Genomic DNA, 11536 nt, shown 5'->3' with positions numbered 1-11536 from the left:
ATACTCTCTAGTTGTGGTGGGGTTCCAATCTAGTTTTATCCAGAAGGTTCCTCTCTAATTCAAGTGGGGGTCCACTGTCTGGTTGTGGTTGTGAGTCTCCTCTCTAGTTGCATTGGGCAGGGGTTTTCCTTAACATTTGCAATGTGAGGTGGGCCTGTTCTCCAAGTGTGGTATGTGGGCTCCTCTCAAGTTGTGGTGAGATGCACTTCTCTAATTGTGCCGTGGGTGCCCCTTTCTTGTAGTTATGTGTGCCTGAGTCCCTCTCTTGCAGTGGCATGGTGCTCCTCTAGTTTTGCTGATGTCTTGTCTCAGTTTGCCATGGGAGCTCCTCTTGAGTTGAGGCAGGGGACTCAGCTCTTCTTGTGTTCTCATCGTGTCTCCTGTTGAAATGCAGCAGGGCGCTTGGGGTCCTTTTGAGTTAGGGTGGGTTAACTCTGGGTTCCTCTCCAGTTGCACCTGGGGAATCAGGCATTCTCTTGAGTTGAGGCAGGCAACTCGGGGTTCCTCTCAAGTTGCAGTGGGGAACTTGGGGTTCCTCCCAAGTGGCAACAGGGGACCTGGGGCTCCAGGTGAGTTGCAGCTAGGAACAGGGGTTTCTTCTCAAGTTGCAGAGAGAAACTTGGGGTCCTTCTCCAGTTGAAGCAGAGTACTCACAACTCCTCTTGAGTTGTGGTGGAAACTCAGGGTTCCTCTCGAGTTGCAGTACAGGTCTCAGGGTTCCACTCTAGCCGTGGTGGGGAACTCAGAGTTCCTCTCTAGTTGGAGGTTACTCAGGGTTCCTCTCGAGTTGCAGGGGAGCCTCCTCACAAGTTGTCTTGGGTCGACTCTTCTCTAGCAGGGATGTGCAGTATAGCTCCTCTCTTGTTGCAATTTTCCTGTGGCTACTCACTTGTTTTGGCATGGGTCCTTACTCTAGTTGTGGTTGGGGTCAACTCTGTAGTTGTGGTGGGTTTGATTCTCTTTAATTGTGTTGTGCAAGCTCCTCTCTAGTTGGGGTTAGGGATTATCTCTAGCTGTGGTGGGGCTACTCTTTTCTAGTTGTGGTGTGCTAGTGGCCTATTCTCTAGTTGTAGTGTGCAGGCTCCTTTCTAGTTATGGTGCAGGGCTCTTCAGCTGAAATATCTGAGGGTAGTCCACTCTCATTGCAATGTGCAGGGCCTCCTTATTGTGGTTGGGGGACTCATCTATATTTTCCTCAGAATGACTCATCTTTAGGTATGGTGTCTGGAGGCATGGTCTCACCTTGTGGCCTATGGCTTCTCTCAAATAGCAGTGGAGTCCTTCTCTTCAGTTGTGGTTGTGGACTTGGGGCTCCTCTAGAGTTGCAGTAGTCCCTGCTCTTAGGTGGTGATGGGTGGCTATGAAGGGGGTTCCTCTCTTTTGGCACTCGGTGTTCCTCACAAATTTTTGCATGGATGCTCCTCTCTGCTTGTGAGGGCCTCCTCTCGAGTTACTTCATGGGGCTCATCTCTATGTGCAGCAGAGGGATCTCCACTCTATGTGTGATATCTTGCTGGTCACCTCTCTAAGTGTGGCAAGGGAAACCTCTCCAGTTTTGGTAGGGGTTCCTTCCTCTGTCACTGGGGCTAGTGGCTCCTCTTGTGTTGCAGCAAAGGACTCAGCGTGTCTTCTTTAGTTGCGTTGGGCAGTGGTGTTCCTCAATCATTACAGTATGTGGGTAAATCATCTCCAGATGCAGTTTGCATTCTCCCCTCTAGTAATGATGCATGGTCAACACACAAGTTGTGGCCAGGGGCTCTCTCTAGTTGCACTGTACTGGGGGTTTCCTTTTAGTTGTGATTTGATGGCTCCTTCAAGTTGTTGCAGTCATTACTTTGGTTGCTGTGTGCAAGGGGCAGATCTCTAGTTGTGGTGGGGTTTCCAAACTAGTTTTATCCAAAAGACTCCTCTCTAGTTGCAGTGGGGTTCAACTCTCGAGTTGTGGTAGGTAGTCAACTTTCTAACTGTGGTGCGGGTCTCCTCTCTAGGTGCATTGGGCAGGGCTTTTCCTCAATAGCTGAAATGTGCTGTGGAGCTTGTCTCCAGATGTGGTGTGTGGGCTCCTCTCTAGTTGTGGCGAGCTGCACTGCACTAATTATTCTATTGGTGTCTCCTTTCTCATAGTGATGTGTTCCTGGGCTCCTCTCTTATGGTGGCATGGTGCTCCTCTCTAGTTGTCCTGAGGTTTTATCTTGATTTGCCAAGCAAGCTCCTCTTGAGTTAAGGCAGGGGACTCAGAGCTCCTCTTGAGTTCTGGTGATGCCTCCTCTCAAGTTGCAGCAGGTGTCTTGGGATCCTTTCAAGTTGTGGCGAGGAACTCAGGGTCCCTCTCAAGCTGCAACAGAGGACTCAGGGCTCCTTTCAATTTGCGGCAGGAACTCGGTGTTCCTCTTGAGTATAGCACACAACTCTGAGTTCCTCTCAAGTTGCTGTGGAAGCCTCTTTTTAAGTTGAGGCAGTGGACTCAGAGCTCCTCTTGAATTGTGGTGATGCCTCCTTTTCAATACTGGTGGGTTGTTTCCGTGAGGTGGGGCATCCTCTTTACTTTTGGCACTGGGATCTCCTCACTAGTTTTTCTCAGGATTGCTCCACTCCAATTTTGAGGCAATCCTCTTGAGTTCACCTCATCTTGAGTTGAGGTGGGAAACTCATGGTTCCTCTCCAGTTGCAACAGGTATCTCAGGGTTCCTCTTGAGTTGTGATGAGGATCTCAGGGAACCATTTGGATTGCCTCAGGGGAGTCAGGGCTCCTTTCTAGTTGAGAGGGGCACCTCGGGATTCCTCTCGAGTCGCTGCATGGGAATAGGGCCTCATCTCGAGTTGAAGCAGGAAACTCGGGGTTCCTCTCAAGTGGTAAGAGGGAAGTTAGGCCTCATCTCATGTTGAGGCATGAGACTCCGCTTTCCTCTCGAGTGGTAAGAAGGGTGTCAGTCCTAATGTCGAGGTGAGGCGAGGAATTCGGGATTTTCTCGAGTTGCAACAGGGGAGTCAGACTGCCTGTCGTGTTGTCAGGGGAAACTCGGGGTTCCATTCGAGCTGCGGCAGAGTAAACAGGCCTTATCTCGAGTTGAGGGGGAACTCGGTGTCCTTTCCACTTGTTGTGGGAAACTCAGGATTCCTCTCGAGTTGTGACGAGGATCTCAGGGAACCACTCGGGTTGCCTCAGGGGAGTCAGGCATCCTTTCGAGTTGCGAGGGGAACTGCGGGATTCTTCTTGAGTCGATGCTGTGGAATGCGGCCTCATCTCGAGTTGAGGCAGGAAACTCTGGGATCCTCTCCAGTTGTGACAGGGATCGTGGGTTCCTCTTGAGTTGTAACAGGGAAGTCAGTCCTTGTCTCCTGTTGAGGCATGGAACTCCGCTTTCCTCTCGAGTGGTGAAAGGGGTGTCAGGCCTCCTATCAAGTTGAGGTGGGGAACTCAGGATTTTTCTCGAGTTGCAACAGGGAAGTCAGACTTCACTTCATGCTGTGAGGAGAAACTCGGGTTCCATTCGAATTGCTGCAGGGGAATCAGGCCACATCTCGAATTGACGTAGAGAACACGTGGTTCTTCTCGAGTTGTGGTGGGAAACTCGGAGTCTCTCTCGAGTTGCGACGGGAAACTTGGGGATCCTCTGGAGTTGCAATAGGTGAGACAGGCCTACTGTCGAGGTGCGAGGGAGAAGTCAGAATTCCTTTTGAGTCAAAGCAGGGGATTAGGCCCTCATCTTGAGATGAGGTAGGGAACAAGGTGTACTTCTGCAGTTGTGGTGTGAAACTCGAGGTTTCTTTCATGATGCGATGGGTATCTCGGGGAATATCTCAAGTTGCAAAGGGAGTCAAGCCTCCTTTTGAGTTGTGAGGGGGAATTCAGGATTGCTCTCGAGTCACTGCAGAGGAATCAGGCCTTATTTCGAGCTGAGGTGGAATTCAGTGTTCTTTTGACTTGTGGCAGGAAACTCGGGTTTCCTCTCGAATTGTGGTGGGATCTGGGGATTCCTCTTGAGGGGCAAGAGGAGAGTCAGGACTCCTCTCGAGTTGAGGTTGGGAAGTCGTGTTTCCTCTAGAGTTGCAGCCTAGACTGGGAATCAGGCCTCCTGTTGAATTGCAGGAGAAACTCGGGGTTCTTCTCTAGTTATTCCTGGAAACTTGGGGTTCCTTGAGAGTTGCCACAGGGGACTGAGAGCTGCTCTCGAAGTGCAGTGAGAAATCAGTGTTCCTCTGGATTTGCAGCACGGGGTGTAGGATTGCAGTGGAGTCGTGGCAGGGAAGTTGGTGTTCTCCTCGAGCTTGGTTGGTACTCAGGGTTCTTGGCAACTTGGGGTGGGGCCACCTGTCAAGTTTTCTTGAGGCAACTTGTCTCTAGCAGTAATGTGCATGGTGGCTCCTGTCTTGTTGCAATGACGGGTGGCTGCTCAGTAGTTTTAGCAAGGGACTACTCTATCCTTGTGGTCGGGGTCCACTCTGTAGTTGTGGGGGCTTTGATTATCTCTAGTGGTGGTGTGAAAGCTCCTCTCTCCTTGTGGTGTGAGGTTCATCTGTATTAGCAGAAGAGGGGCTCCTCTTTGTGTGTGATGTCCAGCTGGCTTCTCTCAAGTTGTGGTGGAGGGCTCCTCTTGAGGGGTGTGGCTGTGTCCTCTGCGGTGGGATGTGTGTGTCTCCACGTGAGAGGTCCTCTCTGCTTTTGGCGATATGGGTTCCTCACTTCTATTCATGGGATTACTGCTCTCTAGTTGTGAGGGCCTCCACTCCACTTCCTTCAGGGAGCTTGTCCTCATTGGAGGCAGAAGGTCTTCTTTCTAGGTGTGATATCCTGGGGGAGACCTCTTGAGTTGTGCCTGGGGAATTCACTTCACTTTTGGCCAGAGAGCCCCTCCATCATTTGGTGCAGTGGCCCATTTTCTTGTGCCAGACTAGGGATCCTGTGAAACTGAAGTGGGGAACTCAGGGTGCCTCTTGAGTTGCAGCACATGTCATGGGGTTCCTTTAAAGGTGTGATGGAGACTCCTCTTGAGCTACAGTGGGGCAGATCCTGTCTAGTAGCAATGTGCAAACTGTTTCCTATCTAAATGCAATGTGCAGGAGGTGACTCTCTATATGTGGCTTGGGGTCCACTCTCTTTGTAGTGAGTGTACACTCTTTATTTGCTTTTTATTTACACTTTATTTGTAGATCAGCTCATCTCTAGTTGTTGTTTGCAGCCACTTCTCATGCTGTGGCTGAGAACTGCTCTTTAACTGTGCTAGTTGGGATCCTCTCTAGATGCCATAGAGTGCTCTTCTCAAATTGGGAGTTGGGTGACTCCTTTACGGTTGTAATGAGAAAGGGCACTTTTTCTAGTTGCAAAGGGCAGGAAGCTCCCGGCTATTTGTGGCAGGCTGGGCCTCCTGCTTAGTTGTGGTATGAGGCTTCCTCTTTGGTTGTGGTAGAAGGCTCTTCTCCAATTGGGGTGGGGTAGGCTCCTCTTGGGAATCCTCTGCAGTTGCATCAGGGTCTTGGGGCTCGTGTTGAATTGAGATGGGGAACTTTGGGTTACTCTCGAGTCAGTGCAGGGGAATCAGGCCGCATCTCGAATTGAGGCCAGGCACTCGGGGTTAGTCTCGAGTTCTGGCGGGAAACTTGGGGTTTCTCTCGAGTTGTGATGGGGAACTCAGGGATCCTCTGGAGTTGCAATAGATGAGACAGGCTTCCTCTTGAGGTGCAAGGGGGAAGTCAGGGTTCCTCTCGAGTTGAAGCAGGGGAATCGGCCCTCATGTCAAGATGAGGTGGGGAACATGGGGTTCTTCTAGACTTGTGGCTGGAAACTCGGGCTTCCTCTCGAGTTGCAACGGGAATCTCGGGGAACCTCTCGAGTTGCCAAAAGGAAGTCAAGCATCCTTCCAAGTTGGGAGGGGGAACTCATGATTGCTCTCGAATCACTGCAGGGGAATTGAGACTCATCTCACATTGAGGGGGGAATCTTGTGGTTTTTCTTGAGATATGGTGGGAAGCCTTTATGTTGCCTCAGGAATCTTTTGTGTTGCCTTAGGGGAGTCAGAAAACATTCATAAAACGAAGATCATGGCATCTGGTCCCATCACTTCATGGGAAATAGATGGGGAAACAGTGTCAGACTTTATTTTTCTGGGCTCCAAAATCACTGAGGATGGTGACTGCAGCCATGAAATTAAAATACGCTTACTCCTTGGAAGGAAAGTTATGACCAACCTAGATAGCATATTGAAAAGCAGAGACATTACTTTGCCAACAAAGGTTCATCTAGTCAAGGCTATGGTTTTTCCTGTGGTCATGTATGGATGTGAGAGTTGGACTGTGAAGAAGGCTGAGCACTGAAGAACTGATGTTTTTGAACTGTGGTGTTGGAGAAGACTCTTGAGAGTCCCTTGGACTGCAAGGAGATCCAACCAGTTCATTCTGAAGGAGATCAGCCCTGGGATTTCTTTGGAAAGAATGATGCTAAAGCTGAAACTCCAATACCTTGGCCACATCATGCAAAGAGTTGACTCAATGGAAAAGACTCTGATGCTGGGAGGGATTGGGGGCAAGAGGAGAAGGGGACAACAGAGGATGAGATGGCTGGATGGCATCACCGACTCAATGGACATGAGTCTCAGTGAACTCCGGGAGTTGGTGATGGACAGGGAGGCCTGGCGTGCTGCGATTCATGGGGTCACAAAGAGTTGGACATGACTGAGCGACTGATCTGATCTGAGGGGAGTCAGGCCTCATTTCGAGCTGTGAGGGGGAACTAGGGATTCCTGTTGAGTAGCTGAAGACTCGAGAATTGGGCCACATCTCAATTTGAGGCGGGGATCTTGGGGTTCTTCTCGAGTTGTGGTGGGAAACTTGGAGCTTTACTTGTGTTGTGATGGGGAACTCAGGGATCCTCGAGTTGCCATAGGTGAGACAGGCCTCCTCTTGTGGTGCAATTGGAAGTTAGGATTCCTCTAGAGGTGAAGCAGGGGTATCGGCCCTCATATCAAGATGAGGTGTGGACCACAAGATTCTTCTAGAGTTGCGGCAGGAAACTTGGGGTTCCTCTCCAGTTGTGACAGGAATCTCAGAGAACCTCCTGAGTTGCCAAAAGGGAGTCAAGCCTCCTTTCGAGTATCGAGGGGGAACTCGGCAATCACTCTTGAGTCACTGCAGGGGAATCTGGCGTCATCTCGCATTGAGGGGGGGATGTCGTGTTTTTTCTCGAGTTGCGGCAGGAAGCCAGGGTACCTCTTGAATTGCGACGGGGACCTCAGGGAACCTCTCGTGTTGCCTAAGGGGAGTCAGGCCTTCTTTCGAGTTGCGAGGGAGAAGTTGGGATTGATCTCAAATTGCTGCAGGGGAATACGGCCTCATCTTGAGTTGAGGTGGGAAACTCAGGATTCCTCTCAAATTGCAACAGGTATCTCGGGGTTCCTCTCGAGTTGTGATGGGAACATCAGTGAACCACTTGTGTTGCCTCAGGGGAGTCAGGCCTCCTTTGGAGTTTCAAGGGGAACCTCAGGATTCCTCTCAAGTTGCTGCATGGGGAATGGGGCCTCATATCTAGTTGATGCAGGAAGCTTGAGGTTCCTCTCCAATTGTGACAGGGATCTTGGGGTTCCTCTCAAGTTGCAACAGTCAGGTCAGGCCTCATCTCATGTTGAGGCATAGAACTCTGCTTTCCCCTCGAGTTGTGAAAGATGTGTCAGGTTTCCTATAGAATTGAGGCGGGGAACTCGGGCTTTTTCTAGAGGTGCAACAGGGGTGTTGCACCTGTTCATGTTGTGAGGAAAAACTCGGGGTTCCATTCAAGTCACTGCAGGGCAACCAGGCCTTATTACGAGTTGAGCAGGAACTCAGGGTTCTTTCAACTTGTGGCAGGAACCTCGGGGTTCCTATTGCGCTGCAATATCTGAGACAGGCCTCCTCTTGAGGTGCAAAGAGATAGTCGGGATTCATTTCAAGTTGAAGCAGGGGAATTGGCCTTCATCTCGAGATGAGGTGGGGAACACGGGGCTCTTCTCTAGTTGTGGGAAACTCGGGGTTCTTCTCGTGTTGTGATGGGTATCACAGGGAATCTCTGGAGTTGCATAAATGGAGTCAAGACTCCTTTCAAGTTGCAAGAGGAAACTCGGGATTGCTCTCGAGGCACTGCAGGGAAAAAGGGCCTCATCTCGCATTGAGGGGGGAATCTCGTTTATTTCTAGTTGTGGCTGGAAGCTCAGGGTTCCTCTCGAGTTGCGACAGGGACCTCGGGGAAACTCTTGTGTTGCCTCAGGAAAGTCAGGCCTCCTTTCGAGTTGTACCTTGGGTTTCCTTTCGAGTTGCTGCAAAGGAATTGGGCCTCATCTAGAGTTGAGGCAGGAAACTCAGGGTTCCTCTCCAGTTGCAACAAGGATACTGGGGTTCCTATCGAGTTTCAACAGGGGAGTCAGGCCTTGTCTTGTGTTGAGGCATGGAACTCTGCTTTCCTCTCAAAGTGTAAAAGGGGTGTCAGGCCTCCTGTCGAGTTGAGGCATGGAACTTGTGCTTTTTCTAGAGGTGCAACAAGGTAGTCAGACCTCCCTTCGAGTTGTGAGGGGGAACGTAGGGGTTCCATTTGAGTCACTGCAGGGGAATCAGGCCTTATCTCAAGTTGAGGGGGAACTCTGAGTCCTTTTTTCTTGTGGCAGGTGACTTGAGAGTACTCTGGAGTTGCAATAGGTGAGACAGGCCTCCTCTTGAGTTGGGAGGGGAAAGTCGGGATTCCTCTCGAGTCGAAGCAGGGGAATCAGCCCTCCTCTCGAGTTGTGGTGGGAAATTCGGGGTTTCTCTCGAATTGCGATGGGTATTTTGCTGGACCTCTAGAATTGCATAAAGGGAGTCAAGCTTCCTTTCAAATTGAGAGGGGAATGCGGGCTTTATCTTCAATCATGGCAGGGGAATCGGGCCTCATCTCAGGTTGAGGGAGGAATCTGGTGGATTTCACGATTTAGTGTGGGAAGAGCAGGGTTCCTCTCGAGTTGCTACAGGGACCTCAGGGAACCTCTTGTGTTGCCTCAGGGAAGTCAGATCTCCTTTCGAGTTGTGAGTGTCACCTTGGGATTCTAGTTGTATTGCTGCAGGGGAATTGGGCCTCATCTAGACTTGAGACGGGAAACTCAGGGCTCCTCTCTAGTTGTAACAGGGATCTCAGGGTTTCTATCGAGTTTCAACAGGGGAGTCAGGCCATGTCTTGTGTTCCAGCATGGAACTCAGCTTTCCTCTTGAGTTGTAAAATGTTGTCAGGCCTCCTTTCAAATTGGGGTGGGGAACTCGGACTTTTTCTAGTGATGCAAAGTGGATTCAGACCTCCCTTCATGTTGTGAGGAGAAACTCGGGGTGCCATTCGAGTTGCTGCAGTGGAATCAGGCCTTATCTCAAGTTAAGGTGGGAAACTCAGGGTTGCTCTCCAGTTGTGACAGGGTTCTCAGGGTTCCTATCAAGTTTCAACAGGGGAGTCAGGCCTCGTCTTTTGTTGAGGCATGGAACTCTGCTTTCCTCTTGAGTTGTAAAAGGGGTATCAGGCCTCCTGTCGAGTTGACCCGGGGTACTCAGGCTTTCTCTAGAGATGCAACTGGGGAGTCAGACCTCACTTCATGTTGTCATGGGAAACTTGGGCTTATATTCGAGTCTCTGCAGGGGAATCAGGTCTTATCTCGAGTTGAGGGGGAACTCGATGTCCTTTCGACTTGTAGCAGGAACCTCGGGGTTCCTCTCGAGTTGCAATAGGTGAGACAGGCCTCCTCTTGAGGTCAAGGGGAAAAATCGCGATTTCTCGCAAATTGAAGCAGGGGAATTGGCTCTCATCTAGAGATGACCTGGGGTACACAGGGTTCTTCTCGAGTTGCGGTGGGAAACCGGGGGTTTGTCTAGAGTTGTGTCAGTGTCTCGGGGAACCTCTAGAGTTACATAAAAGGATTCAAGCCTCCTTTTGAGTTTCAAGGGGAAACACGAAATTGCTCTCGAGTCACTGCAGGGGAATTGGGCATCATCTCGCATTGAGGAGGGAATCTTGTGGTTTTTCTCGAGTTGTGGAAGGAAGCTTGGGGTTCCTCTTGAGTTGCTATAGGAACATCAAGGAACCTCTCATGTAATCTCAGGGAAGTCAGGACTCCTTTCGAGTTGCAAGGGCCACCTCGGGATTCCTCCCGAGTCGCTGCATGGGAATAGGACCTCATCTCGATTTGAGGCAGGAAACTCGGTGTTCCTCTCTACTTGCGACAGGGATCTCAAAGTTCCTATTGAGTCTCAAAGGGAAGTCAGGCCTCCTGTCCTGTTGAGGCATGGAACTATGCTTTCCTTTCGAGTTGTTAAAGGGGTGTCAGGCCTCCTGTTGAGATGAGGTGGGGAACTCGGGCTTTTTCTAGAGGTGCAACTGGGGACTCAGACCTCCCTTCGTGTTGTGAGGGGATACTTAGGGTTCCATTCGAGTTGGTGCCAGGGAATCAGGCCTTATGTCTAGTTGAGGGGGAACTCAGTTTCCTTTAGACTTGCGGCAGGAACCTCGGGGTTCCTCTTAAGTTGCCATAGGTGAGACAGGCCTCCTCTTCAGGTATGAAGGGAAAGTTGAGATTCCTCTTGAGTTGAAGCAGGGGAATCGGCCCTCATCTCAAGATGAGGTGGGGAACACAGGTCTCTTCTTGAATTGAGGCAGGAAACCCAGGGTTCCTTTCGAGTTGTGATGGGTTACTCAGGGAACCTCTGGAGTTGCATAGAGGGAGGCAAGCCTCCTTTCTAGTTGTGAGGGGGAACACAGGACTGCTTTAAAGTCACTACAGGGGAATCAGGCCTCATCTCACATTGAGGGGGAAATCTTGTGGTTTTTCTTGAGTTGCGGCTGGAAGCTTGGGGTTCCTCTCGAGTTCACACGGGGATCTCAGGGAACCACTCATATTGCCTCAGGGAATTCAAGCCTCCTTTCGATTTGCAAGGGACAAATCGGATTCTTCTCGAGTCACTGCAGGGGAATAGGGCCTCATCTTGAATTGAGGCAGGAAACTCAGAGTTCTTCTCGAGTTGTGACAGGTATCTCAGGGATCCTCTGGATTTGTATAAAGGGAGTCAAGCCTTATTTCGAGGTGCCAGTGTGAACGCAGGATTGCTCTCCAGTCACTGCTGGGGAATTGGGACTCATCTCGAGTTGAAGTAGGAAACTCGGGGTTCCTCTCCAGTTGCAACAGGGATATAGGGGTTCCTATCGAGTTTCAACAGGGCAGTCAGTTCTCATCTCATGTTGAGGCATGGAACTCCACTTTCCTTTCATGTTGTAAAAGGGGTGTCAGGCCTCCTGTCAAGTTGACATGGGGAACTCGGGCTTTTTCTAGAGGTGTGCAGGGGAGTCAGACCTCCCTTCCCGTTGTGGGGGGAATCTCGGCATTCTGTTTGAGTCTCTGCAGGGGAATCAGGCCTTATCTTGACTTAAGGGTGAACTCAGTGTCCTTTCAACTTGTGACAGGAACCTCGGAGTTCCACTCAGGTTGCAATGGGTGAGACAGGCCTCCTCTTGAAGTGGGAGGGGAAAGTTGGGATTCCTCTTGAGTTGAAGGAGGGTAATCAGCCC

The sequence above is a fragment of the Bos mutus genome, chromosome 9, assembly GCF_027580195.1.
Source record: "Bos mutus isolate GX-2022 chromosome 9, NWIPB_WYAK_1.1, whole genome shotgun sequence".
NCBI classification, from domain to species: Eukaryota; Metazoa; Chordata; class Mammalia; order Artiodactyla; family Bovidae; genus Bos; species Bos mutus.
The sequence above is the reverse complement of the archived record's forward strand: the minus strand, read 5'-3'. Positions refer to the sequence as shown.